The sequence below is a fragment of the Pseudopodoces humilis genome, chromosome 1 (assembly GCF_049639895.1).
Source record: "Pseudopodoces humilis isolate 2021_Gansu_Grassland_sample_001 chromosome 1, ASM4963989v1, whole genome shotgun sequence".
NCBI classification, from domain to species: domain Eukaryota; kingdom Metazoa; phylum Chordata; class Aves; order Passeriformes; family Paridae; genus Pseudopodoces; species Pseudopodoces humilis.
This window is the reverse complement of record NC_142200.1, coordinates 99,471,428-99,490,892: the sequence shown is the minus strand read 5'-3', so window position 1 is coordinate 99,490,892 and position 19,465 is coordinate 99,471,428. Positions and strand designations below refer to the sequence as shown.

The window sequence follows — 19,465 nt, the reverse complement described above, 5'->3', positions numbered from 1 at the left end:
TGTACTCTTTGACAGTATTGTAAGATAGAAAGTGAGTGACCAAAATCCAGAACACAACCTGACAAGTACAATCCCCTGCAATTCTAACCTCCTTAATTAGCAGGACCTCTCTTACTTACTGACATCATAGAACATATTAAATATTCTGAAAAATAATTGAATTCTTAGTACAGAATAGAGAGGAACATCTTCAGCAAATGAGCAGTGTGACAGAATTGTATTTAGTTTAGAAAACCGTTTCATACATGACTGGAGATCATGCAAAATCTATTGCAGAATGTGGCTAGTAGTTGTGAAATAGCTAGTTGAAAAATCCACTTTATCACACAAAATAAATAAAAACAAACCCACCATATATTTCCAAACACTGTGCCAAATGGTCAACTTATCCTGCAAAGTTGACTTTAGTAAAGCAATGTCAGCTTTCACTTGCTGGAGTGTGAGAACCTCTTGGTGTTGCAGTTATTCATCAAGATGTATTTTCAGGTTCTTATTAAGTAGTAGCAGCAGCAGTAACAACAGTAATGATAAATTAAAGACTATCAACAATTAGAATAGTAGCCAAAATGTGACATTTTTCCAAGAATTCTTTGAGACATTTTGCACACATAATTCCCTAGCATTTGAATAGGGCAAATTTAAATATGTGGAGAAACTGTTTTGGTGTCACAGTACCTTTTGGGGAAGAAATGCCATATGAATGGCTTCTGCAAGTGGTTTGACATATGTAAATTAAAAGATCAGATGTTGGTCTTTGAATTGATTCTGTTTAAACAGACCAAACAGACATCATATGGGGCTCTGCATAGGAAGAGTCTTTATATCTGCTATTTATGATGCCTGGAAAACCTTTCAGTATTCAGAAGAGATCCCAGTGATGATGATGATTATGTTGATAAATAATATACACAAAAATATATGAAATAAAAGAGAAATTCAGAATAAAGGTACCCTTGGCAATAAAAAAAAGAAAAAGGATTTTTGATGTTCCAGGTGTAAAACTTAATGGAAGTCCAGCATGTTAGCTAATAGCTTGTGTTTTGTATTTGAAGGTGAATTAATTTGACAGGGTGGTAGTTTAGCTCTTCTGGAGTTTAATTTTAAAGTTAATTTGTTGGTTTTGGTGTGATTTTTATAGCAAATCTGCCTGCATTGTAATGGCCAATAGCAAGACTGAAAAAGTGTATTTCTTATGCTTCTGAACAATGGCAACGTCTGAAACAAGTTTCTCTAGACATAGAAAAGGAATGTAAAAAGTTTTTCTGTGAAAGGGAGTTCTTTTTGGCAGGGCTCAGGATTCAGGTATGTTATGATGGTGTTTAGGATTACAAGGTGCAAGACTTGACTCCATACCCTGAAGACAATAAATTCATCATGGCAACCATCACATCTAAGTAGCACAAATCATGCTGTAAGAGTCAGCGGGATTCAGTGATGGGGCCATGGTTTGTGATTTCTTTTGCTGCTCTGGCAGAGCCCTGCTGTGGGGACTCGAGCGAGTTATTTCTGCCCAGAATTGCAAAGGGCTTTAGACATCTATCTCTGTTTGAAAGCCTGGCCACTCACCCCAGTCTGCCTTTTGCACATTTTGTCTGCCCTTGATTGCCACAGCCCTCTGATGTACATCTGCAGCAACTAGGGAAATGAGGTCTGGTCTCAGTAGGGCTTCACGGGAGGGCAGTCCTGGTTTTGCTTAGGTGTGTCACTCTGGTAGAAAGTGTTCCATCCCTGAGTATTAGGTCCTTGAAAATCTAAGTTGAAAAAGTTAAAATACGTGGTTCATGTGTGCCTCCTATCCAAATACTGTAGGTAAATCCAAGTAGATACAAATTGCTGTAGCTGCGCTTAAACCAGTGTCAGCCCAGTTCTGAGTGCTGTGTGTGTGGCATGTGCATGTGTGTGCCCAAACCGGCACAGGCATGGTGTGTGTCTCGGGGCCCGTGAGCACGCTTGGCTCCACAGCCCTGACACTGTGGTAGCAGCTGGAGGCCTCCCCAAGCCCAGAACCTCACAATGCCAGGGGCTGCTCAGACATGGGAGGAGGAGTGCAGCTGGCACGGGCACGAGGTCTTTCACCCCGCGGCTCCGGGGCCACGTGCATCGAGCTGTTTGTGCTGTCAGGAGCTACCTGATCTAGCAGCAGAGTTCTGCCACCATGCCTCTCCTGGCTGCACAGTTTGCTGCTCTCTCAGTGAACCCCAACCCACTGGCAGACTCAAGAGAGCCTGAGCTGCTCCAGCTGAGCTTGAAGAGCTTGAAGGTTTGGAAGTAAGGTGCTGGGCCGGATGTCAAAAGTATAGATAACCATCGGGTTTTGTTGATTCTGCTGTGGGGTAGTAATCACCAAGATAAGGGCAACTGGCATAGATAAAAGTAATAAAGGGTTAAATTGCCCTAGCAAGACTAATCCAAATAACATCTGCCATCTTTCTGTATGGTTATAACCATGTACAATAGCAAGAGATCAGACCCAGAATGTCCAGTGGCACAGGACAGACTGTTATCCAAGCCTTGCTTCCCAACGCACTGACATTTTAGAGGAGCTGCAGTGTTAAGGGAAGAGATGCAAGCTGTTTGTTTTGTTTCCTGAAGGGTTAGGTAGCTCTGTGTGAACTCCAGTCATGCCAGGTTGAACAGAGCTTAGAAAAGCTTTTCTACAATACACAGTGCATACAGTTCATGGTATAGATGTCATTATCCCTCTATGGAGTGTACACAAGGACATATTCATGTGTTTTGAAAAAGGTAAATATGAGTTCATGTATATTCTGGTCCTTCTGTCTAATAGCTCTGTTATTTCTTGGAGAATTTTGAGACCTGATTTACTTTGAAATCAACTGCACTTAAATCAGCATTACAACGTGATTTGTGACATAGCATGTATTAAATGGTAATGCAAACAAAATCTGTGTCTAAATATGTGGTATAGCTTTACAGTAGAAATTGCAATGTTGTGCACAGTAGTCATCAGTATTTGATGTCATTTTCTGCATTTCTGTAGCAAAGTCCTGCAGTTATTAGTGTAAAATGTGGGTGCCACTGAAAGTGTTCTTTGGTCCCAATGTTTTCTGACTTAATTTATGAACAGAACCTGAGCTGCTATGAATAAATAACTGGAAAGCTACCTAAAAGAAACATTATTGACCCACCCAAAAGGGTCTGACACTGAAATGATTTTGGCATGGGTGCTCTTATTTTCCAGTGATATGAGCCACTTAGAATTCAGCATGGTTAAATTTTCATGATGCATGCACCAAAAGGCAAGGTGTTAAACCATCAGACGCTCTGCCTTATTTATAACACCTATCCATCCTTCCTCTCCCCCCCTCCTTCTCTTGCAGTTAATAGAAAGATTCATGATTCTTCATGGTTGTCTATCTAGCGTCTGACAGTACCGACTGCGCTGCTAAAGCAAGTCACTATCTATAATTGATATCCTTCTATGGAATAGGGTACTGGCTGCAATTGAAGGGTTTTGCTGAAAGCTCTTAAATCCTGACAAGTTCTGCCCTTGTTCTGGTTGTTGCTGAGCTGCACTGCTGAGATCCCAGGGTTATTTGAAGTTGATGCAAAAGGGGTGCGTGTGTTGCACATTAGCAAGACACAAAGTTGGTGAGCCACGTTAGAGCTGCCAAGGCATTCTCCCGCCAGGTAGTCTTATTTACAGTGCATTGCACTCCTGAAAAGCCTTGTTACATTAATGTTTGAAATGTCTGTTACAGGCTTCTTTCTTTCCCTTTTTTCTTCTCCTCAAAAAATTAAAAAAAGATATTATTTATTTTAAAGCCTCAGTTTGCTGCTGGGGTCTTTATCATTTAGCTGTTTAATTAATTTCTCTGCCCAGTGAGATATTATAATTGGGCTTAGCTGAGCTCAAGTTTGTTTTAAATATGTGAGCGCCTAGAAGCTAATAAGATATTGTATATATTTATAAATCTGCTTTTTTGTTGCAGTTTGTCCCTTTTTCTCCCCCAGAAATCAGTTAAGAATAAAGTATTGCAAAAGGGTTAGACGCTAAAGATAAAAGTTTATTTAAGAAAATTATCCTTCAAGGAAATGACTGAATTTATTGTTAAATATTAATACAATGGCAATCAGAAAAATGCAGTGCTGCCTATTTCTCATCCCCCTTGCTGCGTAGCCTTGATGATAATTATTTTTTATTCAAAAACATGCTTGAAGAACTGTGGAGCTATTTTTTTGTTAGTGTTTTCTCCTGAATTGTGCAGCAATAAAATTCTTTCATTGTTGTTACATTTGATTAGATGAGATCAAAAAGCCCTAAACTATCAGCAATGGATAGACATTCAGGATTCCATTTACTGAGGTCTTCCTGCCTGTTTACAAAGCCCTGGTGACTGGAGTACTCCCCTGGCACTCCCTGAGGATCGTACTGCTCCATATGGTTCTCTTCTTGCACCAGAGGGCAGCTTCCTGTGTTTTTCAGGTGTTCCCAAGGCATCACAGTGCACTGAGGGTACCCAAAAGAACCATTACATGCAATTCTGAGACTGGAGTTTCTTAATGTTCTTGCTCTCTGTTCCTGCAGAAAACAGTGAGTTCAACCCTGACCGACAGAATTTGGCCAGCAATCCATGGACACCTACCAAAACCCCAAGTTGTGCCCACATCCAATCTCTGCTTAGATTTACAGCATCTGTGAGGTACCTTAATCAATTCTGCACACCTCAGAACACTTAGGAATATCAGGAGGTGGGGAACACACCGCTCTGAAGGATTAGCCCACTTTACAGTGAGTGATTTTGGATGCCCAGAAATAAGAACACTCAAAGTCAATAGATTTGAAAGTCCCACTTCCTCTGTTACTGTGCTGGCTTTGGCTTGTGGCTTCTTCCTCAGCTCCTCTCCTGTAGGAGAGCTGTAGGTAAGGACTGGAGAGAGCTTCACTGCTCTTCTCTAAACAAAGATCCAACTGCAATAGGAGGGTAAGCCAGATTAAAGCAGTTCCCCTGCATATCAGCTACTTTGAAGCAGACCTGTAAGTGACCCTGAGAGTTGCACATTGCCCACCACTTGAAAGAGGAGAAACTGCCCTGTGAGCAAAGGGCCCCAAAGCTGCCAAAGCCAAGCAGGTGCTGGGTGCAGCAGTGTGAGCAGGCATCTGCACCCAAACGGAGGCAATTGCACACAAACAGATTATCCTTCATGCATTAACGGTGTATTTTCTCTGGGTCCTGGAGGTGTGCTTGCTGGTTGTGGGGCAGGTGAAGTCTCAGCTTTGTGAAGCAAGTCCCTTACAATCCCAAAGGGCTGTAATTACGCATCCCAGTTTGTGTGCTTCTCAAAATATGTTCAGGAGTTTACTTAATATTTAATTCTTCTTTGCAGAGGCAGTTTTTGGTGCATTTTCATTATAGTTTTATTTGGCTCTAGCACAGCAACATAGAGAAGCCTCAGCCCATTCACAAGCTCATTGTGCATGGCAGTGACAGCTACTGCTATGAAAGGCTCAGGAATGTCTCCTTAAAATTGAAAAGAGTAAAGACTAGATAAGAACATGAAATCCATTATAGTAATCATTTTTTCCTGACAAAAGGAGAATGTTCGACGTACAACAGCAAAGGGGGTTTTGTTGGTGGTTTTATTCTGTTTCATCTTGTTTTATTTTTTACTCACTGAGGTCTGGACCCTAACTCGTACTTGGAGAAGGAGTGCTGTGGAAAAAAAAAATCAGTCTTTCAAGTGAGAAAAGCCCAAGGCTTGGGCTGAAAGCTGGGACAACTTGGAGAAGGCAGGGAGTTGTTTCATTGGCAAGCAAGTGCCATAGGATGGCTTTTTTTCAGTTTGTCCATCCCCTCGATGTATTTGATCTATGTAGCTGTGAGGGTACAAAGGAAAGGAAGAAGAGATTATAGCAAATAATCATAAGAGACATCTGTAGAGAAGTTTTTAGATTTTGAAATCTCTTCCTCATTACCTGTTTAAAGACTGATTTCTAATTAAGACACCACCTTACTGTGATGGATTATAAGCTGCTGAGCCCATCCTTTTGAACTGTGCCGGAATTGTTGAATTGTTTGTAGGCCAGCAATTTATTAGATGGCATAGCAAAGCTGCTAAGCAGATCTGTGCCCTTGAGAGCATGTTCATTCTCGCTCGGTTTCTGTCTGGGTACCTAACACAGGCTTGTTTAAATTAAGCAAGTCTTTAACCCCCCATCAGAGGTGTCCATGTAAGTGCTGTTGGGTTTTAAGGTTAAGTAACCACAGACAGACCTCACTGCTGTTCTGGAGCCTCAGTAGCCCCCAGGCTCTGGCGTGGCCCGAGCTTGTGCTTCTCAGCACATCCTTGTTCTTCGTCAGTCACCGCGATGCCCTTTGCCTTCCAGCAGTGATAAAAGTCATCGGTGCTGCCTTGTGAAGAGATCTTATCCGCTGTGGGCTTGACCCAAAGGCCAGCTGTGCTTTGGCTTAGGTCCTCTTGAGCACTCCACTACACAAGTGCATCAGCAGTCTCCCTGCCTAGAGTCTGGCTTTTGATGAATCACAGAGAAGAAGAGGGGAAAAAAATAACATGGGGATTTCTTTTTTGATAGAGAAAGGTTTACAACAAAATAAATCCACGCTAATCTGTGAAGTATTAAGAGGGGATTTAGAGAGAGAAATGTAATCATTTTTTAAATTTTAATTCCTCTGTAATTAGCATTTCTTTCACAGCATTACGAAAACTTGTTGTTAGTCTGCTGCTGCTGTGGCTTCTGTTCATATGAATTGCCAAAGTCATTGTCTTTGAATTGGTATCCCTGAAAGAGGTTGCTAAACTATGGCACGTCCTTTAAATAACACATCTTTTTCACTGTTGTAGGTAGGAATGAACAGTGATCCTCCTGTGCCCTGGGAAGTTACTCTACCTACTCTACCCATAGTGAGTGGGCACTGGGATGGAAAGGGTTGTGCAAGGCTTGACTTCGGTCTGTGCTTTAAATCACACAGCACTATTTAGGTGGTTTGTGCATATATATATTTACTTGAAGTGTTTGCCTGAGAGTTCAGCTGGTGAACTTTTCCAAGTTATTGATATTTTATAGGTGACTTCCAGTTTTGGGGAGAAATGTAGGATAAGAAGCTGCCAGCCAAGTCTCAGGGGAGCCCATGCTGACTGAGTGACAAACACATAGACAAGAGAAAAGCCGCAAACTATTCTGACTCTTTGTCTCCTGACCCTTGTTGGCATATCATGGAGAAGAGAGAAAACTGAAGTCCGTCTCTGCTGTAATTTTGCTGCCTCAGAGCTGCAGGTGGGCTGGGTTTGTGCATGGACTTCAGGTACCTTTCAGTCCTGACCAAAGGGCCAAGACAAAGCAGATTCACCTGGACAGAGCTGTTCTTTCTGTTCAGCTTTTTCATGCCTTGCTTCTGTTAAGTGATTTGATTTTTTTGTTACATAGCCTGTGTTATTAGGTGAGAGATCTACCTTGTGTTTGGTGTGGAATGTCTCTGCACTGCTTTTGTCACCCGTATTCTACCAGAAAAATCTACCCATACTAAACCAGTCCTGGGAAAAATGGGTATCTGTGAGTGCTGGCTCAGCTGCATGTGGAAGTGCTTTTTCTGAGACAGAAGTGGCAGATCAGCATGTACAAATGGAGGCAGAGATAGGCAACTCAAATACAGGCACGAGTGAAGTTTATGAATTTGGTTTAGAAAAGGTTGGACTGCATGGATTCATTTTTGCAGTCTCTATTGTTTGTGTAACCTCTTAATAGAAAGAAAAAGAAAAATGAAAAGCAGATGAGCGTTTTATCATGGGGAAACAAATCTAATTCTTTCCCGTGCTTAAACTTAAGTGTGAGCGTGACTTTTCTTCAAGATGTTGAGTACCTAATCTATAAAATGAATGGGTGGTGGTTTTGTCAGGAGTGGGTCCTCTGGTGGCTTGCACTGTAGGTATGAGGTCTGCATATACCATTCTTATGTGTATCGCAGGGCTGAGATGCTGCAGTTCTCCGTGAGATAAAGTAGTCAAGCTGAAAATGAAACAAAGCTCCAACTGCATCCCTCCTTGTGTTTAGCAGAGATAAACTACAGTGGAGTCTCAGTGCTGCTCCGTTTGGCTTCTGGCAGCAGCTTTAATTGGTAAAATGCAGATTTTTTTTTTGATCAAGAGAGGATTATTCTTGTTATCAGTCTGGAGCATCTTATTTCAAGATGAAAAGGCTTCGCTGAATTACAGATGCCAACATTTTTACAAAGCACTTTGGCGATTGACATCTCAAAGAGAAAGTATGATTTATTAGCCTATAATGGCTAACACTCAGCACTGGGCTAGGTCCCACTGATTTGTGAAATTGCTTAATATGAATTGCCTTTTTGTGCAATTCAAGCCCCAGGTTTTTCAAATAAACTTAGAATATAAAGTGTATGAAACATTACCTATCTGAAAAGGGAGAAGGGTAATGGGACTGTGTAGGTAAAAAGAAAAGAAAAGCGAAAGGAATAAATGGATAAAGAAAGAGAGGGAGAGAAAGAAAAAGAGAAAATAAAGAGAAAAAAAAACCCAAAAACCTACTTCTATATCCATCTTGGTGGTGCTTTTTTACAGTAGTTTGGTTGAAATGTTGGCAGGGTAAAGATTAATAACAAGCCTAGTCGCTATCAGTACTTGCTTGTCGATTCTCTGTAACAGGGCTGTCTGTTCAGCATGGAAATTATTGATTAAATAAAAATTGCTATTAGATTGTGATGTGATCCATAATCACAAACAATGGTGGACATTCTTCTTTCAGATCCCAAGCCATGCATCAAGTTTTTTCTTGCAGCAATTTATATTGTGCTGACACTCGCACCCATTAGGCTTTTATCCTCTCCTACATGTGCCAAGAAAGCACGAAAAGAAAGAACAGCAGCAGCACAGCGGCAGGTAGGCACTCACTAAATTTTCAGAGAGAAGCACAGTACAGATAAGTTCATCCTTTGCTTCTGGTTAGCACCTTACCTCAGAAGTGATTCCTGCCAGGTAAGGGCAACACACCTTGAATGTATCCAGGGAGGTCCAGAGAGGGGAAGGTTGTGGTGTGTTATTTTAGGATTCGGTAGCGTGAAGGACAAGTATCTTTCCCATATTTATTTGGCTCTGATGCTCCCTAATTTGAGGAATTCAGGAATTGGAACACATTACTTACCACTGCGTTAGTTTAGGCTGAATTAATTAAAAAGGTAATATCTCACTATTCACAGCACATGTGAGCATGGTACCAACTTTCTTTCTCCTGTGAAATCCTTTGTCTGAAACAAAAGGAAACTTAGTGAAAAAAATTTTTTGAGAGTTTGGCTACCTATAGGAGCCTCTCTCTCCCTTTTTTTCTGAATATCTTAAACAACATATTTATGTCAGAACTGATCAAGCCCACCTGGCCTGGCTGCTAGGGAGAAGCACTGCTGTAGCTCTGGTCTGTTGATTGTAGTGTTTTGCCAGTTACCAGCATCAGGCAGGATTCCTACAGGAGTTCTGTACCTCTGTACAAGAGCTGAGAGTAGAGAATCTTAATACACTGTGGATATGCAGTGATTTTGTTGTTGTTAGAGTAAGTTTTCTTAAAGTGAAGGGCTGTATCCTTTAAACTGTTATCAGTGCTAATTATCGACCAATGTATTGTACAATTCCTCTATCTCACTGCCATTGGGGTAGTATTTACTTTTCTTTATTTTGCCTATATTATTTGTAATATTGCCTCAGATAACCAAGAAAACCCTGCCTGCAGTGTTTGACCATTTGCCACATTATACTTGGCTTTAAAGAGTGCTTAACAGTGAGCTTAGCTTACTCCATTATGCAGGGCAAGTACAAAGTTTTCAGGCTTGGCCACTGTCATTTAAATAAAGAGACCATTTCATTTTGCAAAGTCAGAGCATGTGCCTTGCACGCCTCCCTCCAGTGCAGCCACTCTCTCTGCATGGATCAGAGCCAAGGGTTTACCAGCCAGGAAATTAATTGCCAAGGGGATCCCGACACGGTTAGTAAAAAAAGCCTGAACAAAGAATTGTGTTTTATATGACATTCTGAAAGTGCCAGCCTCCAGTTCTGAATAGTTTTTGCGTGAGGAAGAGTTACAGAGATACAGGACTGCCCTCTGCTTTGCTGCTGCAGATTTCTGTGTTTGACTGCCAGAACAAGTCTGTCTCTTTCAGCCAGTGCCACGGTGGTATATAGGAGAAGATAGGAATCTTTGAGATAAACCAGACTATTTAGGACTGATTTTTAGTTACCAAATACCCTTGTAAGTTCACTGGAAGTCAATGAAAGTTTGTGTGTGGAATGCAGGGGCAGAAAAGAATTGGCCCTGTCTAAGTATTTTAGGTGATACTCCAAAGTTCTAATTTGCTAGAATGTGACAGGGATGATTAAGCCTATCATGGATGCTAAAGGAAAATTCTAAGTGGATGTCCGGTAAAAGAAATCCAAGGGAGGTCTTAGGGCAGCAATAAACTGCTGCATGTGCTTGTTAGACATGTTTCTTGGAGGTGTTAGGAGGAAGGGCCCAAATTACTTCACCCATTCCAGTTGTGATGTTGTGGCTTTAACACATTGCTGCTGCTCTCAGCTACTGAGGCTGGATTAATTCTACCAGGGTCTCCTCTGTGATTAGAAATGTTAAAACACATATTGCCTAGTGGAGATTTTGGCATTGCTTATCACTACCAGCATTTTTCTTTGTAGTTTCTGTGGAAAGTTCTGTGTTTTTAAGTCACTGTATTTCCAGTTTTTATAGAAGTTTTTGGTGCCTTTCATTGCTAAACATGGATCAGGCATTATCTCTAAGATGAACTGCAGCTTTCATAGGTTATGTATAAGGAGACACTATGCGCATTTATTGAAAAAAAAAGCTGTTATTCAGTAGTCTCTTTCTGCAGACAAAGCACTGATATTTTAATCATACAAACAATTTGTATGTGTCCATGTGGTAAGCACAAGGGCTCTCTTTACAAAAAATTAGAAGGATTTACTGATTGATTTACACAGGAAGATCCTGCTGAGGAATACATTTTCTTTCATTTTAAATGGATCTGTATTAGCTGTGCTGTATTTATTAATAAAGTACTAAAAGTAGAAGAAAATGCATGATTTTACAAAATCTGGTCCCAGGTTAAACCAAAGGGGGTGCATGTTTTTCAGCGAGTCCTATATACATGCTTAGTACTAGTGCCCATATGTTTAATGCACCTTGAAATGCAGATCCCATTTAAATATCTGACACTTACCTTGCTATTTATCCCCTTTAGGAGCAAAGGATTTTCAGCAAAAGGGACAGTGGTTTAACTTTCTTGTAAAGGATCAGCTATTTTGCTAATCTTTCTTCATAGATAGTTTACCCATTGTACCACTGCCGGAGTTTGGAAGAATTCAAAATTTCATTTGAATGGTACTTTTTAGCTTTTCCTTATTTTCTCTTGCTATAGCCTTCCATAGGTTTCTAAATTGGTTCATGGAATTAAGCAGTTTGTCTCTGCTAATATGAAATTGTACAAAGCTGCTAGAATAGAAGGTTACATTTAAACTCAAAGAGTCTGTTGTTTCTAAACTGGTCCAGTGTATTTCCAAACACATGCACTGAAAGGCAGTGTAAATTTTAACAGATTTTTGTCATTACAGCATTACAATTTTTATAAAACATTTCTCTTTATACATTCATTTGGTGCACCAGTTGTTGGGATATTTTGCTGGGTACTTTCTTCCTTTTTTTTTTTTTTTGCTTCTCTAGGCATCTTTACTCTTAAGCTTTTATTTCTTGGCTCCACTGCTCTTGTCTGTGCTATGGAATGTAAAGATTAGGAATCTCTTCCAATTTTACTTTCTTGTGAACATGCCCTGTGTTAAAGGAGAATATTATTACTTCTAGCATGGTTTGAACCCATGGCTCAATAACTAACTATAAGAGTTGCTAAAGCCTCACTCCTGCAGAGAGCTCAGTGTGTTTGGACCCAATCGAATTTAATGGGCTCCAGGCTGCCATAAGAGCTCACTGAACCAGGATATGTGCATTTTGGCCAGGAGCAATGGCTGGAATTTATCAAAGCCAAACAATATGGTGGGAGAAAAGTTAATTTCAGGTTTAATATATACAGCAGGTCTGATTTCCATTGAAGTCAGATGAGTTATGGTGGCAGGAAGGAGGCCTATAGACTTTGTCTTCTGCAGAAATGTGGGAAAACATCCAAAGTATTTAATTCTGCCTCGTGTGTGCTGGTGTGCTTCTGTCAAAAGCAGGAATGGTATTTTCACTCTTCATACTATTTGCAAATAAGATGAAATACCTTATTGTAATGCCTCTTTATGATTACTTCCTTCTCATGTGTGCTGGCAGGAGTTCTCTGTGGTCTGTCTTTGCCAGAGAGAAAAATCCAGAAACAGAATATATGCTTTTAAGTGTGTTATACTCACATCTGTAGGAGTGCTAAGTGTCGAGCTGTTCAAGTTTTTCAATTTTTTTTTAAGGTAAGTCCTGTATGTTTTTGCTAAAGATTGTACACAGATGTACACAAGTTCAGGTTTGTAAAGAAGAGTAAGCTATTGCTTGCCTTGGGTACTGCCTATGAGGGAGATTTTTAACATGGTTTTCCTGGAAATTCTCCAGCAGTTGCACGTAAAATCAATTTTTATCCTTAAATGCAAAGATCATGAAGCAGAAAATTTAGAAGTTGAGCCTCAGGTGGTTTTCTCTCCTTCCATATTCAGCCACTCCTAGAAGGTATCAGACAGTACATTTCCTAGGCAACATTGACTGGCAGTCTTGGAACCAGTGAAGGGCAGATGTTTGGCCAGTCTTCACCCTCTTCCCCATCCCTCTTCCCTACATCCCATGTAGGAAAAGCCCTCTCTTGTTTGTGCATGACTGCTTTGGCTAATTTGAGAGAGGAATGCCTAATGGATTTGAGGGGAATGTGGAGCTCTTTCAGTGTGAATTTCCTCTCTTGTGAGCATATGACTTGAACAAGTATTGCACCTCCTTGCAATCATGCTGTAGAGCTGTTTCCTGAAGGCAGGAGATCTTCCTGCAGCTCAAGCTGTAGAATTCCTGCCTGTAGTCACCTCTCAGAAAGCCTGTGGGGAGAGCTTGGATGCATGTGTGATGGAGAAGAATGAGAGGAAAGCAGGCAGAACAGGCTGAAGGTCATCAGTGCAGGGCTGGGGTATAGGATTTTGGAGAAGACCACCTTCATTTGCTATTGCACTATAAAGATCAACACCACAGTTTCATCACAGTCAGCAGTGGGTCTTAAACCCTTCAGCAAATGGCCTTCATCAGCTTCCTTCTTCTAGCCCTGGTGTTTCAAGCCAAGTTCGAATTCTCTATCACTGGTACACACTTCACCTTTTTTTTTTTTCTCCCTCTACTTTTCTTCTTGGTAGTCTCTTTTGGGGCTCTTGTTATGCTGCAGGTACCAAATTACCCTATATTTTTCTCATACGTCCTTTACATAGAAGGCAGGTGAAATGTAGATGTAGCTGGGAGACCTAAATGTGAAGAGTTAAAAAAAAACAAAGTGAGGCAAAGACACACATATATGACACACACACACATATATAATATATAAGCTAAATTTTGTAAAAGTAAATTCTGTGCATTGCTGGAGTCTTGGTGATGTTGAAAGTTATAATGGAGTTCTACCTGTGATGTTGCCTTTTAAAAAGGAAAAAACCCTACAACAAAAGGTTTTTGTGCAGTTAGCACAGCAGTTCAGATGCTCAGAGCAGCTCTCAGCCTGTGTGTTCAAAAACAGACTACACCAAGAAAGATCCTGAAGCAAGTGGAAGTTGGAGAAGAGTTTGCCAGCTCACATGCAGGGGTGTGGAGGGTGTAAGACAACCTGTAGGAGCTGTGCAGGGAGCGCTGTGGCGCAGGCAGCTGGGAGGGCAGCCAGGAGAGCTGGGAATCACTGCAGACTGCAAGCAGGTAGGAGAAGGTGTTGGGAGAAACACCAGGAGTGCCCAGCTTGTGGTTGGCCCCTTGTACTCTTCGAGTAGCTCTGCAGGGGCACTTCTGCCCTACACTGCCCCAAGAACTTGTCATCCTCATGTAACCCTTTTGCATCTTTCCTTGCTTCAGCAGTTCTCAGGAGAGCAGGGCTCCTTCTTGGAGAGCAGAGATGTAACAAAAACATCCCTGTTTGAGGACAATTGACTTGAGCATTTGGCTTGTGGTTTCCACTGCCAATTCCTTCTGCAGCCTCCTCAGGCAAATGCAATTAGCCTGTCCCTGGGCAGGTCACAGATTGGGCAGGTGGTTGAAGAGGGAAGTGGAGCTTTTTTTTTTTTTTTTTATAACATTGTTAAAGTAAGGAAGCTGTGATACCTTGCTTGAACTAAGGCAAATGTGATACAAAGCATAAGTGCTGGAGAAAATGGTAAAACCCAGTTATCTTGACAGCATATATTGAAAAATTACTTTTCTACAGCTGGGGAAAAAAATAAGGAGTAAAGAAAGCTGGAATTCCTGTACCATACTAGCTTAACCTATTAGTGTCCCAGTTAGTAATATAAGAACAAAAGTTCCAAGAAAAACAAGTCACTTGATTTTTGACAGAGTTACGGAAGAGAACATCAGAGAAGAAACAAACCTGAGAATCATCAAAACAGATTCTCTACCACTGTAAAACTGGAATGATTAATGTCCACAGCATTTGTGTTGCTGTCCTGGCAGACTCTCATTTATTAGATTTTCAGGTTTAGCAAATAAAGATGTGATTTCTGCCCATTGCTTTATAGCTGCATGCTCTGACACAGGAAATCAAGGGAGAGCTGTAAAACATTGCCCTTGCTGGAGTGCATTTTGCTGCTAACAGACTGAACTGTACTGCATACGTGAATATTTGTATATTAAATGAAACAAGAACAAGATGTGATCTTATTGGGAAAGAATCCCTGCAATATCCCATAAGTTCCATTCACTCCTCAGAATATACCAGAGCCTACCAAAAAGCTGTCTAAAACCTGGAAATAGATACAGGCTGAGGGAGTTGGTTCCCTGCCTGATGAGAAAGCTGTGTTTGCTCTGTTGGTATTCTGTCACATCCATACTGGATAACTGCTATATCAGAGATTAAAAGAAGGTCATGCTATATTATGAACCACTGTCTTTATTTTTAGGATTAGATAACTTTTCTCTTGTTTTCCCCCCACTGATTCTCTTTATATCCTAAGGGCAGATCCTTTCTCTTGGGTCAGGAATGTAATAAGGCAGGTTTTCCTCTCTCCAGGATATTGTGTCTGTCTCACTGTGTTTAAATTGCCACAGAAAGCTCTTCTGAGCAAAATACAGTATTTTCTTTGTACAGGAGCCAATGATTGACGTATCCGTGGGGACTTCTCTGTCTTTAGCATTTAAACATACAAGTTGGATATGTTTAACCTATTGATAGGCAATGAAGACAACTACAGGATTTACTGCAAGAGAACAAAAGAAGTAGAAAGAAAATAACTTTTTTTTTTCTGGGTGATTTAGAAATTTTATTGCAGTTGTTAGGGCAGAGAGATAAAAAAAATAAATATCAGACCTATATTTTCAGCTGAAAGAGAGAGGTGAAAATCAAACAGTCCTGGTGAGCTGTGTCCTTTGAATTAGCATATTCCTGTTTATTAGTAATACAGTTTCACACTTAGAGAACAAAACTTATCCAATCCCATACGTAAAAAGTCATTTGATTCACCACGGCTTGCTTAAACATCATTTGAGGCAAAAAGCTGATTCCTGCTCAGGCATACAGTAAACTCCACAAAATGCAAAAGTTCATTAGTTATTATTAGTTTGATTGCTCTTGGCCTTTGTGCATTTCATACTTCTGAACTTGTATGCCCCATGAAACAGGGACAGTCTCTGTCCATGTGTTACACTGAGCTCAGATCTTTACTAAATTTTTACATAAGACTGTAAACCTAGTCTTCTCCCAGCGGCAGCTGTGCTCGTCTGGTCCAAGAAAGCTGTTGGCCCCAATTTTTTATTGCAACATCTCTGAGGTTCCCTTCAGTCTACCATTTATTTGGGGATGCTCCCTCAAACACTGAAGTCCTCCTTTCTTACTGCTTCAGTCCTCTCTTCCAGCTATTGGTTTCTATGCTGCCCTTCTCCTGTGCCTGTCACCCCTGTCCTTCTACATACATGTGTTATCTCAAGTTATAAATCATCATAATTTTTGCAGTTGACTTAGGGCTTCTAATTTTGATTCCTCCCTTTCTTCATTGACTGCTGTCACCAGTTCTCAAGGGAAAGAAATGGGTATCCAGAACAGCACAGTAATAAATGGGCTTCAAGCATGAATTCAGCTGCAGTGCTGACTGGAGTCTCTTTTTATTCTTATAATTAAATATTAACAGTCATGGACAGAGAGTTCAAATGTTAAGTTTGTAAAATAGGTTGTTACATTTCCTATTTTCCACATGCTTCAGTCCTTTCTGAAATAACCATTTTTTAACTGAAATGTTCTTTCTGTAGTTAATTTTTTTTTTTCTTAATGAGTAAAACTTTTTTAGTCACACTGGAGTAAAAAATATTTGCAGTATATATCTAATTCTGCATGCTTTTATCCTGGTTTTGGCTGGGAGAGAGTTAACTTTCTTCCTAGTAGCTGGTACATTCTATATTTTGGATTCAGTTTGAGAATAAGGTTGATAACATACAGATGGTTTAGTTGTTGCTGAGCAGTGCCTACTCCAAGTGAAGGACTTTTCAGTTTCCCATGCTCTGCCGGGGAGCAGGTGCACAGGAAGCTGAGAGGGTACACAGCCGGGAACAGCTGACCCAGACTGACCAAAGGGATATTCCATACCACAGAACATCATGCTTAGGATATAAACCAGGGAAAGTTGGCTGGGATGAACAATTGCTGCTCAGGGGTGTGCTGGGCATCAGTGAGCAGGTGGTGACCAAGGGTATTGTGCATCACTTGTTTCTGTTGGCTATTACTCGTGTCCCTGTTCTTTTCTCCCTTTTCATCATTATCATTATTAGTGCTATTTTAGTTGTTTTAGTTTTAGTTTAGTTGGATTTTAAACTATCACTATCTCAACCCATGGATTTTACCTTTTTCCAGTTCATCCCATCCTGCTGGCAGGGGCGTTGCTAATCGGCGCTAGTAGAGATCTGTCACAACAGCATTTCTTAAGTCTTCCAGAAAGTATGAAAGACAGCACCAAGAACTCTAATAGAATAACAATAAGTGCATCCAAAGGAAAGGAAGCAGGATTGGAGATAGTCATCTGAGTTTCTCCACAGGCATGTGTCTATGTGGAAGTGCAGAGTTCTTCATGTATAGCTATAGCTTCCGCTTGGCTTTAGGAACTGCAGGCAGGCAGCTTAAGTGTTTATGCCACCATAAGGGCTTAAAGCAGCTTAAGTGCTTCTTCCATCTCAGGAACTAAAAATGGCTTATGTATTTATGCCACCCTAAGGACATGGGGTCAAAAGTGTACTCTCAACCTGAGCAGCAGGGAGGAGACGTTGGTCTCTTGGGGCTGTTTAGCCTGGTTGTGCCTGCAAAATCTTTAGTAAGGAAAAGACAGGATCTGTACCTATTTTCCGTTAGATGGAACGAGGAAGAAAGAGGGAAGAAAGAAAGAAAGAGGAAATTAAAATGCATGCATTGTTCTAACAGAGAGTCGCAGAGGTTAGAGAGAGACTCGATTGCAGTGATTGGAATGTGTCCAAGAAGTCTGCTGGGGATTTCACTCCATGGAGATGCATTTTTTTTTCCTCCTCACAATGAGATTTCTATTGTCACAGGAGATTTCCTGGCTCACCGGGACCTCCTTTATATCCTGACTTTTTTACGATGCCTTTGTCTGTTCATCTTGCCGTGGATCATGGAGTCAACCTTTATCAAGATGTTAATGAGATGGTAGGGAGGCCCGTCTGATGTCATCTCTCAGTTGCCTGACTACCTAAAATGGTAACAAGGAGCAGTGATGAGTCGCATAGTGCATCCCTGGGGAGCAGGCAAGCTTGGGCACTTGCTTATATGCTGTCCTGTCACTGTTCTGAGCACTGATACCGTTTTTGCAGTCACTTGGCTATCTCAGAAAGCTGTGTAGGTCAGGAACCTCAGAAGTATGCACACCACTCATGAACAAGTGACTGCTTTTAGTGGTAATCGGAGATCCAAATACTTCTATGAATGTGGCCTTTGGGTTTCCTGGGCCTTAAGTCTCTGCCTCAACTGTGGCCATAGTAGAAGATACTCTTTCCTGAAGTTTGTTGTTAGGTTCACTACCTATGAGGTACTCAGAGGCTTTGGTAATAGTCTCAAGTCTAAAGTGAATGTGAGATCTGTACTTACACCTAAGTGGGGACAGGGAAGTTTGAATTCTCTTACACCGAGTCTGGTGAGCCCTGGTATACTTCACACTGTTCTGGTCAAGAAGGTTGAAGTTGTACTAGAGCAGGTGAAGAGGCTGAGAGAGCCACTAATGGACTAATACAGTCCTCAAAGTGGCAGTGGGGAATCTGAGAACAAAATGACAAATGGAATTTGGGCTTCCCCACCTCAAGCCAAAGCAGGTTAAGGGGGGAGTGAGGACTTGATCATTGAAGGGGAGACCAGAAGGAGCTGGTTTATTTAATCCAGCAAATGAAGACAGAGAGGAGAGTGCTGTCTGCCAGTTAGTTAAGGTGGGGAAGGGAGAGAACTAAACACTGCAGGGAAGCAGAGCTGTTTAAGCTAAAGGATAGTGTTGGCACGAGAACAAATGAATTTAAATTGGCTGTGAATAAATCGAAGCTAGAAATTAGTTGCTAACCAGCAGAAGAGTGAGTTTCTAGAAGAGCCATCCGCTGGGAGCAGAGGGAGCTGATCTCCAAGGCACTTAGAAGCTGATGCTCTGTTCATGACCAGGATTATGTGCAGTGGGACTTGCCATAGCGAGGGGATGGGCCTGATGACCAGGAACCTGTTTCTAGCTGTATGTGGGCTTAAGGACAAATCTACATTCCCTATGCAAAACACAGAAATAAAAGCATTCCCTGCAGGACTTGCAGGTCAGGGACAGCTAATCCCCTTCCAAACCAGCTTCAGAGCTAGTCTGGTACTGTGTCTGCCAGACACAGCCTCTGTATATGTCCTCCCTGTGGGCTCCACAGCTCTTGTGCGGGACGAGCTGTGTTTAGCAGCCATTCCACTCGATGTCTCTTCACCTTTCTCACTTTGTTCCCTAAGCATCAAATGCAGCAGCTCCACTGGTTTGAGGGACTTCTTGTAGCAGTACAGTACAGAGGGAGGTTTGTGCCTGAAGATGGTTTAAATGCTGCCTCTGCTTAATGTCTGTGGTAAGATCTAGTGAGAAGTTATTTAGCACTTCCTTTATAATTTTTTTTAAAATACAGGGAAATAACTGCGAGAACATAAAAGTCTGTAATTGTTGCTGTATAACTGAAATTAAACCTAATTTTGGCAATGGTGATACGCCTTTCACTGCCACTTACTTACTACATTATACCAATACAGCATGGTCTCTGCCC

General features: G+C 41.2%; 1 protein-coding gene across 5 annotated transcripts in view; it reads left to right on the top strand.

Moving 5' to 3' along the window:
• Positions 1-19,465, top strand: part of GLI3 (GLI family zinc finger 3) — a 206,183-nt gene that overhangs the window by 165,836 nt on the left and 20,882 nt on the right. The gene's annotated exons all lie outside the window — the stretch shown is intronic.